An 18,606-nucleotide genomic window follows, 5' to 3' on the forward strand; every position below is an offset into this window, starting at 1 on the left:
CTAATTGTGTTGATGTTGGTCTCCAAGGTAAACAAAGCTTTACAGGGGAAATGTTTGGACCTAGAGATTCCTGTTTGCTCCAAGTATGGACTAATGGCCAGAATAATGAGCATTTTCATTCATTTCCTTTTAAAGTGCTCCTGCAAATGTAGCTAAGTGGACAGCTCAAAACAGTTCCTACTGGCCAATTATCAAAAACAGTTTCTGGAATATGATCAATACTTCCCACCCCTGTGGAATTTTCACTTAGAGAAAATCCCAAGAATTGTACCTTTATGAAGGCCCCAAGATCCTGAGGGTAGAGCAAGAAAAGAGGGGAAGTAGAAGAAAGGAAAAGAGAGAGGAAAAAGAGTGATGGACATCAATTGCTGACGTGAGTGCTTATTACATGCCTGGGACAAAGTTAAGTTTTTCAAATATATGACCTCATTAAATCCTTTCAACAGCCCTAAATGAAAAATTTTCTTTTCCCCATTTTGCAAATAAGAAAACTAAGGCCCAGGGACAGTTCAAGGTCGCACAGTTGAAGTATGACCATGCCGGGCCTTGATGCGAAAGCCTGTGCTCTTATACACTAGGTTGCACTGCCTTTCAAATCTTGTTCCTCTCTCTCCTCACCATATGTAGTTTTCCCCATAGTGTGAGGATGGTTTCTGAATTCAACTGTGAGTCTTCTGGCCTGGAGAGAAGAGATAATGCATATATAAAACAAGTAACCAATGGTGGTAGCAGATGGCAAAGGCTGGAGAAGGTAGTAGAGGTTGGTGGGTAGACCAATGAACTTGGACCTTCTCTGGAGGGCAATGGCGGCCAAAGCAGGGTTGGAAGCAGGGGAGGGGCATGACCAGGACTGTGTGTTAGAAACAACATGCTGACATTGGTATGCAGCCCACATGGCATCCTGAACAAGACAGACACCACTGGGCTGAGGAAGTCGTCTAGCCCATGAGTGGCACTTGTGGAAGGACTGAGCCTGGCAAACCTCAGCCTCGTAACCTAGTCTGGGAAGCCGGCCTCTGTTGGGTTTGGCAAGGAGACATGTATGAGCTCAGCAGGAGGGAATGCAGAGTGTCACTGGTTTAGAGAGGAAAACGATCTGCTGAACCAAGACCACAGCTGGGTCATCCTACAAAAGGGCTTGGCAGTGTATCCAGGGCTGCCTTTGTTTTCAGACACATGTGGTATCACATCCACATTGGAGGCAGCCTCAACCCTGGCACACAGGGGCTTACAGCTCTGAAAACAATCCCTAGGAATCTTGTTCCTCCAGGTGTGGTCCAGAGACCAACAGCATGAGCATCACCTGGGAGCTCATCAGAAATGCAGAATCTCAGGCTCCACCCAGACCTACTGAATCAGAACCTGCATTTTAACAAGTTCCCCAGGTAATTATTTTAAATTTGAGAATCACTATCCCGACATAGTGAATCAGAATCTCTGGAGCTACATTTCTCAAATCTGCATAATTTCTAAGTTCATCAGATGAATCAGACACATCCTAAAGTTTGGTCACCAAGGCATTAAACCTTTGAAATGTCCTAAGAATGTCAATATTGCAGCATCTAAACTACGTTCCTCATAGGCCTGCCATACCCAGGAGTGTCACAAAAATTCCCTGTGAGCAGGCATGGGCAATATCATGACTTGACCTGCAATGTATCAAGTTCTGAAAAAGGAATTGTGACTGTTTATACACAGAGCAGGTGGTCAGCTAAGGAGCATAATAGAACGTGTTCTAAAGAAATTCCACAACCCGCCACCCACTGAGCATTTCTCTCCATATCTGGAGGAGTTTCTAGCCTAAAACCCCAACACTGGCTTAAACTGTGCTTCTTTTAAAAACTTACATGTTTTGTTTTTTTTTTTCTTGGATAAAAACACACACACACACACTTACACTCAGATTAAGTTTTTGACAACTTTTCAGAGCCCTCTTTTCCTAGTGGCAATTTATTAGCAAGTATTTTCAGTCTACCTCCAAAGAAAATCTTGGATGTTCCACCTCTCTACACATCCACTGCCACATCTTGTCTCATCTGCATGCCTGCAAGAACCTCCCAGCTGATCTCTCCGCCTCTACTCTTGCCTTCTCTGGTCTCTACTCCACAAAGAGCTCCAAGGGCCCATCAGAAGACATAAATCAGACTATATTATATCCCAGCCTGAGGCTAAAATCTGCCTCTATCAGTGTCCTTCAGCTGCTATAACAAATAATTACCACAAATATGATGGCTTAAAACAACAGAAACGTCTTGTCTCCTGTTTCTGAAGGCTGGAAGTCTGAAATCCACGTCACTGGACTAAAATAAACGTGTCAGCACGGCTGTGCTCCTGGCTCTAGGGGAGAATCCATTCTTTGCTACTTCCAGCTTCTAGAAGTTGCCAGCACTCCTTGGCTTGTGGCTGTATCACTCCAATCACTGTCCCATGTTCACATTGCCTTGTCCTCTTCTGTCTGTGTTGACTTTCCCTCACCTCCCTTTTATTTTATTTTTTTTTTATTTTATTTTATTTTTTTTTTTGAGACGGAGTCTTGCTCTGCCGCCCGGGCTGGAGTGCAGTGGCCGGCTCTCAGCTTACTGCAAGCTCCGCCTCCCGGGTTCACGCCATTCTCCTGTCTCAGCCTCCCGAGTAGCTGGGACTACAGGCGCCCGCCTCGTCGCCCGGCTAGTTTTTTGTATTTTGTAGTAGAGACAGGGTTTCACCGTATTAGCCAGGATGGTCTCGATCTCCTGACCTCGTGATCCGCCCGTCTCGGCCTCCCAAAGTGCTGGGATTACAGGCTTGAGCCACCGCGCCCGGCCACCTCCCTTTTATAGGAACACGTGTGATTACATTCAGAGCCCACCTGGATAATCTTCCCATCTCAAGATCCTTAACATAATCACATCTGCAAAATCAGGTTTGCAATATCAGATAACATTTACACGTCTCAGAGATTAGGATCTGGATACCTTTTGGAGACCATTATTTAGCCTGCCACATTGTCTTTCCATTACACTTAATAAAATCCAAAGTCTTTACTGTGACCCATAGTTCCTACTGATATGGCCCTGGTCCACCACTCAGACCCCATCTTCTTCCACTTTTCTCCTCTCCCAGCCCACCCTGCCAGTCTACTTTCAGGTCTTCAAGTATGTTCCTACCCCACAGCCTTTGTTTTTGCAGTTCCTTTTGCTTGGAATGTAATCTTGGCCTAATGTGCTGAGTAAATGAATAGCTTATTCCCACGAGATCAGAAAAGACAATGGCAAAACTAGGAGCAGCATGGCTGGAGACTAACTTTGCCCACTTTTCAATTTGACCTAGAGAGTTTTCTGGTTAAAGACGTTTTTACCCCCTCTTTTTTCAATTACCAAATATCCCAAAATATCTACAGTTCTTAGTTACCTGTGGGCTCTCTAGAAGGGAATCACTTTAGACAATTGTACCCATTTGAACTGGGTACTGATGGAAATCATGTCACATGGAGCAATCTCCAGGTTCCTTCTTCTTGTAAAAACAAGGCAGTCTGAGAAAATCCAATAGATTGGCATTCCAATCTATTTTGACTTCCAGCAAGAATTTTGATGAGGCTGCTTCTTCTAGTGCTTGATGAATGTTCACTGTTGACTCTGGGCAATTTTACAAAAGCCACTGCTTCATCCTGCCCCAGAGACAGAAGGCCTGCCCGTGGCTAAGTGGCCTTTACTTACCTCCTGACTCTGAGAGCAAAGCTATCATTAAATGGAATTTCTGATAGGTTATTATGATGAAAACGTAAATATAAGGAGGTGTTTTTGCCCCATAAAGATTCTAACTTCTATACAGTTACACAAATTAATATCAGTCACTATAATACAGATAGTGGGTTATCTAGAGTGACCAATTCAACTCATTCTGGTTTGCCTGGGACTTTTTCTGTTAGCATTGTAAATCTTGCATCCCAGAGAAACCCCTTAGTCCCAGATAAACCAGGAAAGCTCATTGCCCTAGTAGTAGCTACCTGACCCTACCACTTGGTCAACCCAGGGCAAAGGGTATATAAGTGGAGACCCACATAGCATAGGTCTAAATATATGAGTTGTAAATCAAGCGAACACACTGTTGAATAAAAATATATTCTCTCCTACCATGACAAAGGTTTTTGAAACAATTTGGCAGTTAAGGTTTGAATTCCAAGTTCTTGCCCTTCTCTCTCGATCCTGGTCTGTCTCCACCTACTCTTCCCACTCCTAGCTGTGTTCCACACTTTCAGGGGTCTTGCTCACATATATGCCTAAACTCCATCTATAACCCATACACAGCCAGCTCTTGGTTATTGCTTGGGCCTAGGGGTAAATTGTTATGAGGTTCATCTTGGAAGCAAATAAACCCAGGAAAGTGGCCCACTCTGCTCCGGAAGTGTGATTAAGACCCTTCAAAGACCCTTAGTGGGGACTAAGGTACTTAAAATCCAGTCTAGAAGGAGTGGATAGCCTAGAGGAGGGCCAGAGTGTGATCCTCAGGACTGGAGCCACTCTTGCCTGGGCATGAGGGTGATGCTGGTAGTCACAACTCACTAGATGCCCCTTGTAATTGGAAACCATGAAATAATTTCCAGTTTCCAAATAAACCACCAGGTCCTTCTAGGCAGAGGTTAGAGTTGTTCAATCTAGAGAAATAAAGTTGCACAAAATCTTACAGATGCCCTCAAACTATTCCTAGAAATAACTAAGGCCCTCGCTAGAAGAAACAATTATAGTACAGTAGAGAAAAAAAATCATGTAGTACATTATAGTACAGCAGAAAAACAATTGCTTAGAAAATGACTCTCATGCCTGGAGATTTATAAGAAAAGTATCTGCCACAGAGGAAACCAGAAGCTTGACAAACTCCTCTTTCCAAGTTCATGTTAATGCTAGAATTTCTGTTTTCCTTCATGGGATTTACTTTGATGGATGATGCAGAGGGCAGTGGAAGTATCAGTAGGTTCAAAGGACCGCATGCTCAAAATGACTTGTCTGCTCTTACAACCTAATCATACAAGTGTGGTGCATGCCAGGAACTCTATGTTAAGTAAATAACGGTACAGATGATAAGAGGTGGTGTAAAAAAATCATGAAAGTAGAAAGTGATGATGTCATAGTGCCAGATAAGCTGGGTTTAGATAATGCCTCTGCAATTTACTACTGGTGGGGCTTAGGTGAGTTACTTTGCTTATGTGAGCCTTGGTTTGTTTCTAAACAAAATAGGGATCCAAACAGTACCTACCACATAAAACTAGTATGAAGATTGATTAAGATACAGCATGTAGGCCAGGCGCGGTGGCTCACGCTTGTAATCCCAGCACTTTAGGAGGCCGAGGCAGGTGAATCACGAGGTCAGGAGATGGAGACCATCCTGGCTAACATGGTGAAACCCCGTTTCTACTAAAAATACAAAAAATTAGCCGGGTGTGGTGGCGGGCGCCTATAGTCCCAGCTACTTGGGAGGCTGAGGCAGGAGAATGGCGTGAACCTGGGAGGCGGAGCTTCCAGTGAACCAAGACTGCACCTCTGCACTTCAACCTGGGCAACAGAGTGAGACTCCATCTCAAAAAAAAAAAAAAAAAAAAAATAGATACAGCATGTAAGTAACTCAACCCAGTGCCTATAACCTGATAAGTGTTCCAAAATACTGCTTACCTATAGTAATAGAAGTGGTTGTGGTGGTAGTTGTAGTATGACACAAGTACAGTAGTACTAATTGTTTTCAGGAACAGGCAATAATTGTAGTAATATGAGGTGCAAGCAGATTACCTGGTAATATGGTTTGGCTGTGTCCCCATCCAAATCTCATCTTAATTATAGCTCCCATAATTCCCACACGTTTTGGGAGGACCTGGTGGGAAGTAATTGAATCGTAGGGGTGGGTCTTACCCATGCTGTTCTCTTGATAGTGAATAAGTCTCATGAGATCTGATGGTTTTATCAAGGGGAGTTCCCCTGCACATGCTCTCTTGCCTGCTGCCATGTAAGACATAACTTTGTTCCTCCTTTGCCTTCCACCATGACTGTGAGGCCTCCCCAGCCATGTGGAACCGTAAGTCAATTAAACCTCTTTCCTTTATAAATTACCCAGTCTCAGGCATGTCTTTATTAGCAGCATGAGAATGGACTAATACAGTTGGATTCTGAGGCTCACTGTTCTTGAGTCTGGATGAGAAGGAGCCAACTTTAGTGATAACTGAGATATTGGGTAAAAGAATCCTTTGGGGGAAGGAGATGATATATGGATGAAGCCTGAAAAAACTGTAAAATGACCAAATGGAACTGGCAGGGAAACATGAATCATTCACGCCTTCATGAGAATATGCGGCACTGTATCAGCAATGCCTTGAGCATAGAGCCATCCCAAACCATGTGGGGGACACCAAGAGAAGCTTCTGAGAAAGCTCCCCAGCATACTCACAGTTATGAAGACTCCACCTGAGTCACTGCAGCAAGTCAGTGACATCTTAGATGATAGAAGATGGGTCACTTACTGGCAAGCCTGAATCAACACCCCCTTTAGCAACTGTCCCCATCACTGGCCAAACTTAGGTACTACACGATCTGTAGATGAATCACTTCTAAATTAAGCAGGAAGATTTCCAAGTTAGTTCAAAACGATCTAACATCTAGACAGAAGGTACATATCGGAGGACGGGAACATAAGGAGTGAGAAAAAATAGAAGGCTATGTTCTTTGAGAAAACAATTTATTTTCTTTTGAAAGGCAGGACCTATTTTTGTAAAAAATGACTGACTCACTTTATTTTTTGGATCATTGAAAAGGAAAGAGAGTATGTGTAATGGATTGCTTTACAACCAAATAAAGATGTCACGTGGACATTAAGCTTTCTAATTTGGTTTATATTATTCCAGCTACAATCAAAATGCACACTTGAATCTAAGACTGATTCATTTCTGGGTTAGATTCTCTAATGTTCTTTCTACTGTTATAAGTAACTTCCCGAAAACCTTTCTCATGCTTTCTGGGACTCAGGAGCATAGTTCACCCTAACATGCCCTCTGACCTGGTCCCCCCAATTCTTCCTCTTGTTCCCAAGGGCTGTGAGCCTCACTGCAGGGTTATTGGCTCTTTGGGAGTAAACTAGGAAGTTCCTGCGTTCTCAAAGTCTTTTGTCACAGCTTTTCCAGTTCCTAGGCTTGTGTTGGGGGACAAGCACTCATGGTTATTACCAGGAGCTCAGAGAGACCATAGTTCAACTCCCAGGTCTGCCACCTGGCTCTGAATGACCACAGACAAGTTGCTTAATCACTTAGAGCTTCAGCTTCCTCATCTGTGAAATGGGAGTACTCAGAGGCCCTAACTCTACGATTATTGGGAGGATTAAGTGTGACTATCTTTGTAAAGGGCTTGGCTCAGTGTCTACCCACATGGCAAAAGCTCCACAAATGTTAGCTCTTACTCTTTCTAATGGAGGAGTGTTTGGAGTTATTTATTTAGATGTCCTAGAAGTTAAGCCACTGGAATCTGATACTTTTGATAATAGAGAACTGTAAGTGCCAGCCAAACTCAACTTTTCTTGCCTCAAGGCCCATTCTTTTCCTGTCATAATGCTCCCATTCATTACCTTTTGTTGTAATTGTTTGTTTAACATCTGTCTTCCCCAGGAGAGTGAATCCTGTGTGTGTCTTTTTACATTGCTGCATGCCCAGCAGAGCTCTTGATACAGAAAGAGATGGGCAATCGTCATTTGTTAAATGCCTGAAAGACTGCTCCACAGATTGAATAACTGAGTGATTCAATGAAAAAAAGAACAAACTCAAAGATTGAAGTTGGGCATTTATATTCAACTGGAGTACATAAAAGTACTTTGCTAGCATGACAAGAGGTAGGACTACAGAATTGTAGATTTTACCTAGGAAATAGTAAGATCTTTAGAGGAACACATAATAACCATTTCTGAATATATTGAAGAGTTTAATTCTGATATTGCTACCCATCAGTGATGGGATAGGGAGTAATACCCTACGGCAAAACACTCACTTCACATTCACATAGCCCTCAAATTGTACATGCCTCCCACCCTCCATCATAATCCAGGATCTGTTTGACAGTTCTGACTTCAGTATGACTATCCATGTCAGATGATGTCATTGCTAAACCATGTGTCTTGTGTTGTGAGAAAAGCTGGGAGAATCAACAGGAAGGCCCAAAACTTTTAAAGCCTAATTTCTGATAAGTAAGAATCTTTCCTGAAATCTCCTACCCATTCTTTTCTTCTGGGTGAGCTCATCCAGTCTTTCCAGAAAGACTGATCAGCAGCAAGGCATTGCTGGACTTTGTCAGGGGGATTTGGTGTCTTCATACCTTGTTCATCAGCCACGAACACACTCATCTTTCAGAAGCTTTGGAATTCTGCCCATGGCTGTCTGGAAATTCTGCTGCATTCCCAAGGGGCCTCTTGGGATGTGCATGTTTAGTCACAGAATATCCAAACTATGTTTTTAAATTATTACCTGCCTTGTGGGAACAAACTAAAATGGCCATTGAACAACATGCTGACTATCCTATTTTGCGCCTAAAAATCTGTGATTGTGATAAGTGGAACACTTACTTAGTGTCATTTTTTGTCACTAGGGAAGACTGGACTCCCAAATGTAGCCTGAGCAAAATCTTAAATGTCACTGGGAAGAGTTTCTCAGAGAACCAAACATGATAGCTACCTACCTGGCAATTAGAAAATAATTATACAGCTACCAAGTACCAAACACCTTCTCCATGCCAGGCACTAGCTGCACGCTGTTCGTTTAATCTGTGTGCCAAGACTATGAGGTTGGTAGTATTGCCTCCATTTTATAATAGGTGGATTGAGGATCATGGTAAGTAGCCAACCAGGGATTTGAACCAAATTTGTCTGACTCCAAAGCAGGAACTTCTACTCCCTTACAGGTCATACCAGCCCACTGAGATGGGGGGCGGAGGACTACTGCCCACAAAGTGGAATATAATGGTGGAATCAAACTTAAGCAGAGTACCATAGTGCCTAAAACACAGAGGGGAGAGGAGGAGAAGACCTCTCATGCACATGATCCTAGCTTTCTAATCATGTGGGAAAGGGAGAACCTTTCGAATAGATTCCAGTGGCTGGAAAAGCACAGAAGGGTGACAGCCCCAGGAAAGCAGATGTCAGCCCAAGGTAAAGAAGAACCTTCTGACAGTGAGAGCTGTCCAAAAGTACTTGGAACTGGCTGGTTAAAAAAAAAGGAAAAAAAAAAGAGCTGCTTGCCATGGAAAGCATCCAAGAAGAGGGAAGCACACCCTGTTGGGATGCTACACAGTTGGGGGATACGATATCTTTGAGGTTCTGTCCAGCTCCCAGCCCCTCTGTTTGCTTTGGGAAGATGTTTACTAATCCCCCTTGCCTGCACGCAGACACTCCCTATTGCAGACATGCATGTAAAAGAATCTTTGCAGAATCAGTCTGACAAGACAGTTTCATCTCCCTGGTGATGAAGAAAGCACTATGGGGAACTGTTATTATGAATCCAATTCATGACAAACAAAGAAGAACTAGGTGAACATTAAAAAGGAAGGGAATCTTGGGAGAACTATGGGTGTGACTCTGTGCCAGGCAATGGGTGGGTGCTCTATGCACATCATCTCACTTCAGCTAGGTACCTCCCTCTTGATGCCGGGCTCATCATTTCCATTTTACAGCCACAACAACCTGGAAGAGAAGTCCATTTGCCTGTGGCCACATAGCTAACAAGTGATGGAGCTAGGGTTCAAACTCAGATATGCCTGACTTGGAAACCCTCACTCTTTCCTCAAAAGTATGCTGCTCAACCCAGTGAGGGGAAGGTGAGACAGGGCACTGAGAGGACAGTAGGTAGGACAGGCAAACTTTGATGGGCAGCAAATGAATAATGAGGCTTCAGCACGGAGTGAGACATAAAGGACTAGGACACTAGGTCAGAGGGACATGCTCAGGCTCATCACTGAGGAAGGGTGAGAAACTGGGAGGAAATGGATCAGGGCAGACATCCCTTCCTTCACAGTTGAGTCTAATTTTGGCCTCAAGCCCAAGCTACAGAAATTATTTCCAATCACAAATGATGCAGGTTCATAGACAGGAGTTCAGACACAGGTAACATTCAGAAGCATCTTCACCTTTTTTTTCTAGAAAATGACATGATTTCAACATCCCATGGGGCAAAGTTGCCAGGTAACATTATGTTTTCCAGAAGGCATTGGAAAATTAAAATGCCAACATGGCAAACAGAATGGAAAATGTGATAATGGGAAAAATGCTAAGGTTTTAATTATACTGATTTTTACCTCCTCTCTGTCTCTTAAGTTCACCTGGAGAACACAGGTGCTATAAGACTTCCCTCCTCCACTCACTAATTAGAGATTCCCTGATGGGAACATTCCCGATTTTCCCTATTTACTGGTGGGTAGGTTATTCTAAACTGGAATGTTATTCTAAATAGGCCACATAATTAGGTTATTGAGGGTCACCTACAATTAGCCCACACGTGTTAAGTGATGGGTAGGGAGGAGAGGAAGTGGTTTTTATTTCTATCCCAGGTCCTGTAGCACAGCACAGCTTGGCACATGGTAGTTACCCAAGAAGTGGTCACTGGTATTTTAGCTGTGGTTTTGTACTTTTTCTCAGTGTTAACTTTGAAGTCTGACCCATGTGGGTTCAATTTCAGGCTCTGCAACCAGCTATGTGACCTTGCGAAAACTACTTAACATCCCCAGGGCTCAGTTTGCTCTTCTGCAAAATGGAGATAAGATCGCCTGACTCAGGAGAGTGTCAGGAGGATTCAGTGAAATTTTGTGTGGCTAGAGCCTGGCAACGTCATGTTGGTGGTAGCTCAGAAACAGCACCTGGTACCAATTATCCTGAGCATGTCCCTCGAAGCTGATAGTTCCCTCTCTGGCAGGCTACTGTAAATCCACAACCCAGCCCCCTACAAGCTAGTTCACCCCTGCCACTACTCTCCCTTTCTCCCAAGAATCAAAGTGATTCTTAGACTAAGAACTTGGAACTGCTGTATTGCTCCTTAATCCTATTCAACACACTTTCTCAGTGAGTCATAGCAACACCTGATTCCCTGAGGGACACGTAGATAATGACAAGGACTTTGTTATATCCCACTGCAAACTCTACCTTTGGGTCAGCAAATTACAGAGATTCAGCTCAGTAAGAGGGTCCGGCTCAGCAAATTGCTCTAGGTTCCCCACTATCTCACACTCACACCTAATCCCCAAAGAATCGAGAGGAGATTAATGCAACTGGTCCCCCTGGTCCAGGAATCCAGGCCATCAGGGCTCAAACCATACTTTTGCATACAGCCCCAGATCTACTCCTCACAGCAAGCCCTACTTTTTAGAGGCAATTTTTATTGATAATTATTTTAATGACAATATTTTTCTTGCATCTCCAACTTACAAGTCATTTTTATGTATAGGTATTCCTGAGCGTAAGAAGTCTGATGGCTCAGGATTAGATTAGCTGAGGGAAAAGCACAAAACAGAAAGTGAAGGAAACCACTCACGAGAAGTGTTTGCCCACCTGTCGCCTCGTGGCCCAGTGACAGGCCCTGGTGCTATTTTCCATGACCCCGTGAAAATATTGATAGTGTTGACTGTTGGCATCGCGCGTGTTCTTTGTGTTTCTTTAATAAGGCCGTTCCCATACTTGAAGAGGCCACTTTTTTAAAGATGAGGAGACCCTGGCACAAGGGACTCAGTGCCTAAAGTCACTGTCAGTGGCTGAGGAAGAACTCAGCAGTCAGTTTCCTTATGACTCAAGAGCAGCCAACAGACCAATCTAGAAGGCTGCTAATTTTTTGTCTTGTCTTCCCAACACTCTAATTGGTTTTCCTATTGTAATTCATTTCCAAGTCTTCAATTCAATTATTTTAATTAATCTACATACTAATAGACAAAGATAATATAAAAGAAACATACCGGGCAGTCTATATCTGAGCAAGCCACCTAAGGCTGCCCTAGGATCATCTCTCAAACTCACTGTTGTGTCTGCGTGGGTTAGTGTTCTGGCTGGAAACACTCAAAGGGGTAGCTGGAGGAAGTTTAATGAAGGGGTTATTTATAAAGGAGAAAGTGTGACTCAAGGACTCCCCACTGGTTCCCATAACAGTGGGAAGCAGGGACCACCCCTAAGCCTGAAGAGGCCAAGGGAGAGAGCAGTCACCAGACCAATGGGAGCTGTGGCTTTAGGTAGAGAGGATGCCAACCCCACCAAAACCCTGCCTAGCCCAACAGGGAGGCAGTGGGAGAACAAATACACCTACCCCTGATCTCCTACCTCAGACTGGCTGGATCCAATGGAAGACAGCAAAGGAGTTCATGGATGGAGTCCAAGGGTCAACTTCCTGGGCACAGAGCTGGAGGAAGAGGGAAGAGAGTGAATCTGAGGGGCACATGGAAAATATCCAGAATAGTTCCCAAAGGCTGGGGGTCCAGTCTCTCCATCCTTGTCCAGGCTATGTCCTCACCCTGAAATCAGGGGTGTTCTGAGCAATCCCAGGGTAAGTTTGGATTCCAACTAGTGACGAGGCCTGGAACAGCTTACTTAACCCAGCGGAGCTTCAGTCTCTCATCTGCAAGTAGGAATAACACGCTTGCCCCTGGGGTTTTAAGGATTAAACTTATAAAGCACTAATGGCACATTGGAAATAAAAGGCATGTGTTCACTTCCTTCCAGCTACCCAGAATGGGGGCCTCTCCAATTCTGCTGCCCAAAACAAAAATGATAGAGACTTGACCACATCCACACACACCCTCAGAAGATGGATAGGCTGGATGTGTCATTAAATAGTACACTAGTTAAATTAAATGTGTAATATGATTAAATCATCCAGGACCATAGCTAGAGTCATCTCCTAGATGCTAGAATAAGATAAAATGCTGCTTTAAAAACGAGATACTCAGCTTATGGCACTTAGTGCCCCAGGAAAGTATAAGAATCAAGAATCAATTAAATGAAACCTTCATTTAAAAATAGGTACCAAGCTTTTTTACTCCAAGATAATTAAATCTTTAAAACAGAACCAGGAAAGATGGGGATGATAGTGTATTGGTTTTCTATGCTATGTAACAATACCACTAACTTCACAGAGACTCCAAAGTACCTTGTTCAAATCACCCAGCTTGCCCTTGTGATGGAGCTAAACATGCAGATTTTCTGGGACTTAGGCATGTGTGCCTTCCACTCTCATCAATCTGTCAAAGAAGGGAATGGCCCCATTGCACCATCAGGTGAGATGTGCGAATGATGTGCAGAGCAAGTTTATCACTTTCCCCCAGTAAATTATGACAAATTTGAATTGCCAGATGATGGTCAGTCACATTTTTAGCAGAACCAGGATCAAAATGCAGGGCTCCAGAGTCCTGATCTATTGTTATTTTGTAACAGGCACATTTTCCTTGTGTTTCCACTTCCCTTGTCAAAGACTGCAAGGCAAGACACTGTCTGGGTCCAACAATCATGTTCTGTTTTTATCCAGATGTTTTAGCCGTATAGGCAAAAACTTTTCTGGTTCTAAGAGGTCATCCAAAAATCCGGAAAAAATTAGACAGTTATTCTAAAGTGAAGGTTACCATGAAAATGACAGGAAAGAAACCAAAAACCTTAAGTTGTGAATAATTCACATATATATGGTACAAATGATGGTCCAAGTTGATACAAATTAATGTAGAAGGTTCTTGTATATTTATATTAGTTAATTCAGATATACTGTGTTCCATGGACCACTTCTGTCTACCGACGCTTAAGTGTTAACTGTTTTCAATGAATACAATATGTAAAAAACCAATATCCAAATAGGATTTGGTTATAATTTAATTTAACTAGTATACTATTTAATGATACAAACAGAACACACTATTCATGTTTTCACATTCAAATAGCTTGGGCCCTGCTTGCTACATTGTAATAGTAAAAACATCATTATGACCCATGATTATTGGGAATTTATGAAGATGTTGGCATGAAACCAAAAGATCTGGGTTCAAGGTCTTTCTAGTTCTGCCCCTTTCTAGCCTTGTGACTCTGAGAAAATCACATGTGCCTCCCAGTGCAGTGTTTAGAACACATGGTAGACCATACTGCACCAATTAATTACCAGTTTTTAATTGCTCAGTTTCTCCACCTGAGAGTGAGACATTGTGAGTTACTGGCTAGCTTTCCATTAATACCTTTTGGTGTCCTTGCTGTGAGTAACACAGTAAATCAGATACTGTCATTCCCCTGCTTAAGACTCGCTATAACTGCTCTGCTCAATATGGTAGCCACCAGCCAGATGTGGTTGATGGTAGCTAGATGGAAGCCACCAGCCAGATGTGGTTATTGAGTATTTATGACGTGGCTAAACTGAAGAGAGATATGCTGTAAGGGTAAAACACACCAGATTTCAAAGACAAAGCACAAAAAAAAGTGTAAACCATCTCAATAATTTTTATATTAATCACAGGTGGGAATGACAACATTTTAGTTATATTGAGTTTAATAAAATATATAATAACTATTTCACCTGTTTCTTTTAGATTTTTTTAATATGACTATTAGAAATTGTCAAATTACATACATGGCTTGCATTGTGTTCCAGTCCAGAAGAGAATGTAAACTCCTTAGCATGCTTTATAGGGCCTACATGAGCCAGCTCCTGCATGCCTCACCTGAGGCTCCTCATACTATTCTCCCTGTCCCACCACACTGACCTCATGATCCCTCAGACATACCACACTTGCACTCACCTCAGGGTCTCTGCACTCATGACCCCATCCTCCTGGAATGTTCTCTCTATGGGGACTCTACTCACAGCTGACTCATTCTCCTTCATCCGGGCTTAGTTCACACACCACCTGTTCAGCCAGGCCATCCTGGATCCCCGATCTAAAATGACTGTATCCAATTTATTTCCTCCTAGGCACTCACTGCCATCCTTAATTACCTTATCTAAATATCTATCCACTTGTTTAATGCCTGTTCCCCCCTACACACATTAGAATAGAAGCTATATGAGGGGAGGGACATTTCCTGTCTTATTCACTGTTGCATCCTCAGCTCATGGCCTAACCCATAGTATTTCCCAATTCAATCTTTGTTTGTTTGTTTAATTAATTCATTCATGAATGGTAAAAAGAATACAAAACTCAGAGTCAAAAATCCCAGTTAGGACAAGACCAGTGAAAATGAGGACAACAGCAACAGCATCTTAATCCAAGTGCTTCCTGTTTTGCTTATAATTGACCATCTGCAATCATTATGGAAGCAGTACAGTATAGGTGAAAGGGTGCAATCTGAAGTTAAAAACTCTGAATTTAAATTTCAGCTCTGACACTTGCCAGCTGTATGGCCTTTGATGCAGCCCTGGGACTGTTTGGGATTTCTGTTTTCTCTGAGACTGGTTATCTTGGAGTTCAAGTAAGATTAGGGCTCTGTCAACCAGAGAGCCCCAGAAATCATTATTAGACCAAGATGTTCTCCAAGGAGAAGGATTCTTTTATTTACCTTGATGTCTCCAGCACCTATCAGAGGGCTTGGCTTATGGCATGTACCCCAAAACTCCTTGATAGATGAATGAATGCTTCTAATAAGCCCCAGTGTCAAAAAGCAATGACCCTTGGAGAAATCAGATCTCTACTCTTTCAACTTGGAAAACATATCCAATTTTCTTCCAAAGAGAGGTGAAGAGGACCTCAGAGCTGGAGTGAGGCTCAGGTGAAATAACTATATTTCCCTCATTCTCCTAAAAAGTCCCAAGTTGTAATAGTCTGTCCAGGTGTCTGGCTAAGTCTCTGAATATAGGTCCCCTGGAACAAGTGGGTCAAGTGTAAGGTTTAAAGTGTCAAAGTCAGAATCCTCAACTGGGGAGACAGCAACTTCTAGCAGAGAGCAGGGATCCCCTCTCTGCCTACAGCAGGTCTTTTTCCAGAAAGCAGGGAAAGAGCCACCCCAAGCAGCAGCTTCTGACACTCGCATTCTGAGAAATTCTGAGAAATAGCTGCAATATCTGCCTCCTTAATTGTACCTGGAGCCAAGGGTAAAAATAAGGAGGGGGAGAGACTCTTGTGGTTGGAGCTATTAATAAATAGTGTTAAAGTTAATAAATTAGTATTATTTCATGGAACAATATTTTTTCAAGATGGGGCAAGGAGGGTGGCTGGGAAGGGAGTGGGAAATGACTTCACTGGGCAGGCTTTTGCCTGGTTTGAAAGGGATAAAGCTTGCCTTTGTTATATTCCTGGCTTCTATTCCCATAGCTCTAAACTATAAAGGCTTCTGACATGACATCCTGATTTAGCACTATTGTTCCCAGGATTTGCTACTGAAAGGACTATTCATGTGGAAACCTCCTCTCCCAAGCCAACAGAAGTTGACCACTGTTTATTTACATACTGGTTTAACATGCAGCCCACCTTGGAAGTTTGGACAAACCAGGCCAGGTGTGCCATTGCGCCATCTCTCCCTATTCTTACCTTTCCTGCTTACTGCATGGAGGTAGAGAGTAGAAGAAGGTTACCAGAGGCTGGGAAGTGGTGGGCTGGGGTGTCAAGGAATTAAGAGAGGTTGGTTAATGGGAACAAACATAGTTTGATAGTAAGAAAAAGTCTAGTATTCAATAGCACAGTAGGGTGACTATAGTTAACAACAATGAATTGTATACTTCAAAATAGCTGAAAGAGGCTGGGTGCAGTGGCTCATTCCTGTAATTCCAGCACTCTGGGATGCTGAGATAGGAGAATCACTTGAGGTCAGGAGTTCAAGACCAGCCTGACCAACATGGTGAAACTCTGTCTCTACTAAAAATACAAAAATGAGCCAGGTGTGGTGGCTCATGCCTGTAGTCCCAGCTTCTTGGGAAGCCAAGGTGGGAGAATCCCTTGAACCTGGGAGGTGGAGGTTACAGTGAGCCAAGATCGCGCTGCTGCACTCCAGCCTGGGCAATAGCGCAAGACTCTGTCTCAAAAAAAAAAAAAAAAAAAAAGCTAAAAGTGATTTGACATTTCCCTAATACGAGGAAATAATAAATGTTCAAGGTGATGGAAATCCTAAACACCCTGATTTGATCATTACACATTGTAAGCATGTATCAAAATATCACATGTACGATCATTACATATCAATTAAAAAATATATAAAAGCCAGAACCCAACCTCTATTCATTTGCCAAATGTGTACTGAGCCTATATCACATGCTAGGTACTTGCGGATACAGCTGGGAGCAAACAAGGCAAAAATCAATTATAGCAGAAATCTGTGAAAGAAGAAATAGGTCAACTCTCATCTTGGAAAAGAAAAGCCACAAATAGAAAGCCCTTTCCAGGAATGTGTAATAAAAAGTCACAATTCAGGATCCCTGGCCGAGATTTGGGATGACTGGAGACGATGATAAGAACTAAATTGGAGGAGGCTTTCAAGAGGAAAAAGCCTCCAGCAAGAGACAGCCCCCAGAATGGGAACTGCAGCCTCCCACTCTCAGCAAATCCCTCCGGAACGGGGTACTTCGGAACCACTCTTCAGTCTCTGTGCAACCGAGTTTTATTTTAGCCCACAGGAGCCCTGGTTTCTAGCAAGGGGCACTGCAAAGAGGCGTTACAGGCCGAACCCCTCACAACAGAGACAGCAGTATTCTCTCTAGGATAAAAAGAACTTGTGTTTAATCCTCTGTCAGGGCAGCGGGGAAATGCCTCTGGGAATCCAAGTCTGTGGAACCGGCTCAGCAGAGAGATGTGGCTTTATGGGCAAACAACATGACATAGAGAGAGGAACCTGGCCAATTCTGTCTTATAAGAGTAGTTATGTTATGTGTTGCAAGGACTCCACATTCCATGGATTTGTGAACTCTGATGGAATCTTGTTTGTCCAGGCCTGCATGACCCCATTTATCTAAAAATTACTAACTTACCAGTTTATAGTTTACAATCCTGTGCTCCCCCAAGCCCCACCCCCATGAGCTCTCTCTCTCTCTCTTACTCTCAGTCTCTCAGGTTAAAGCCTTGCTCAAGAGCTCAGCTGCGGACCAGTAATTCTCTCTGATTATTTCCTCATCTATCGTCTTAGAGTCATAATAATAATAATACCTGAGATAATATAAGCATACAACAAGACAATATGTCCTTAGGAGCATCTCTAAGATCAGGACAGTGATTTCTTGCTCATGGAATAGGGAGGATTTATGTTAAAGCAAGTTATGTGAAAGCAGTTTAATACTTTACAAATGTTACGTTAAAAAAATCATAACTGGCTGGAATCTTTTCTCCTCTCTGGATATTGGAGAACTCGCCCAGGTTTGGGAAAAGTTAGCCAGCTCCTGCAAAACACCTCCTCCCTCGGCCCTGCCCGCGCCCCCTACGACCAGGCAGAAACGGTGGAAAGGGGAGCACAGCTCAACATTTATTTCTGGATCCCACTCACTAAAAATACCTCGGCCCTCCTGTTTGATCACTCTCCCTTTTGACCTGAATGGATCGCTGGAGCCGCGCCGTCCGCCCCACCCTCGGCCCGTTGCCCTTTAAAGGAAAAGGGCGTGGGGACGGATTCCTGCCGCTCGAGGGATAGAAGCGAACCGGGCAGTCATGGACCGCGGCCATGCTGACGTCAGGGCAGCCAGCGCTA

The 18,606-nt window shown here is 43.3% G+C and overlaps 1 long non-coding RNA gene across 1 annotated transcript in view; it reads right to left on the reverse strand.

Moving 5' to 3' along the window:
• Positions 1 to 18,602, reverse strand: part of LOC117083191 — a 291,364-nt gene extending 272,762 nt beyond the window's left edge. Inside the window, exons 1-3 of the long non-coding RNA XR_004436992.1 lie at positions 18,415 to 18,602; positions 15,499 to 15,800; positions 12,292 to 12,370 (exon numbers count right to left, since the gene is read on the reverse strand). This is a non-coding gene — a long non-coding RNA (uncharacterized LOC117083191). The remainder of the gene's footprint in view (positions 1 to 12,291; positions 12,371 to 15,498; positions 15,801 to 18,414) is intronic.
• Positions 18,603 to 18,606: the final 4 nt, after the last annotated feature.

This window comes from Trachypithecus francoisi, unplaced genomic scaffold, assembly GCF_009764315.1.
Source record: "Trachypithecus francoisi isolate TF-2019V2 unplaced genomic scaffold, Tfra_2.0 Lachesis_group0, whole genome shotgun sequence".
NCBI lineage: Eukaryota > Metazoa > Chordata > Mammalia > Primates > Cercopithecidae > Trachypithecus > Trachypithecus francoisi.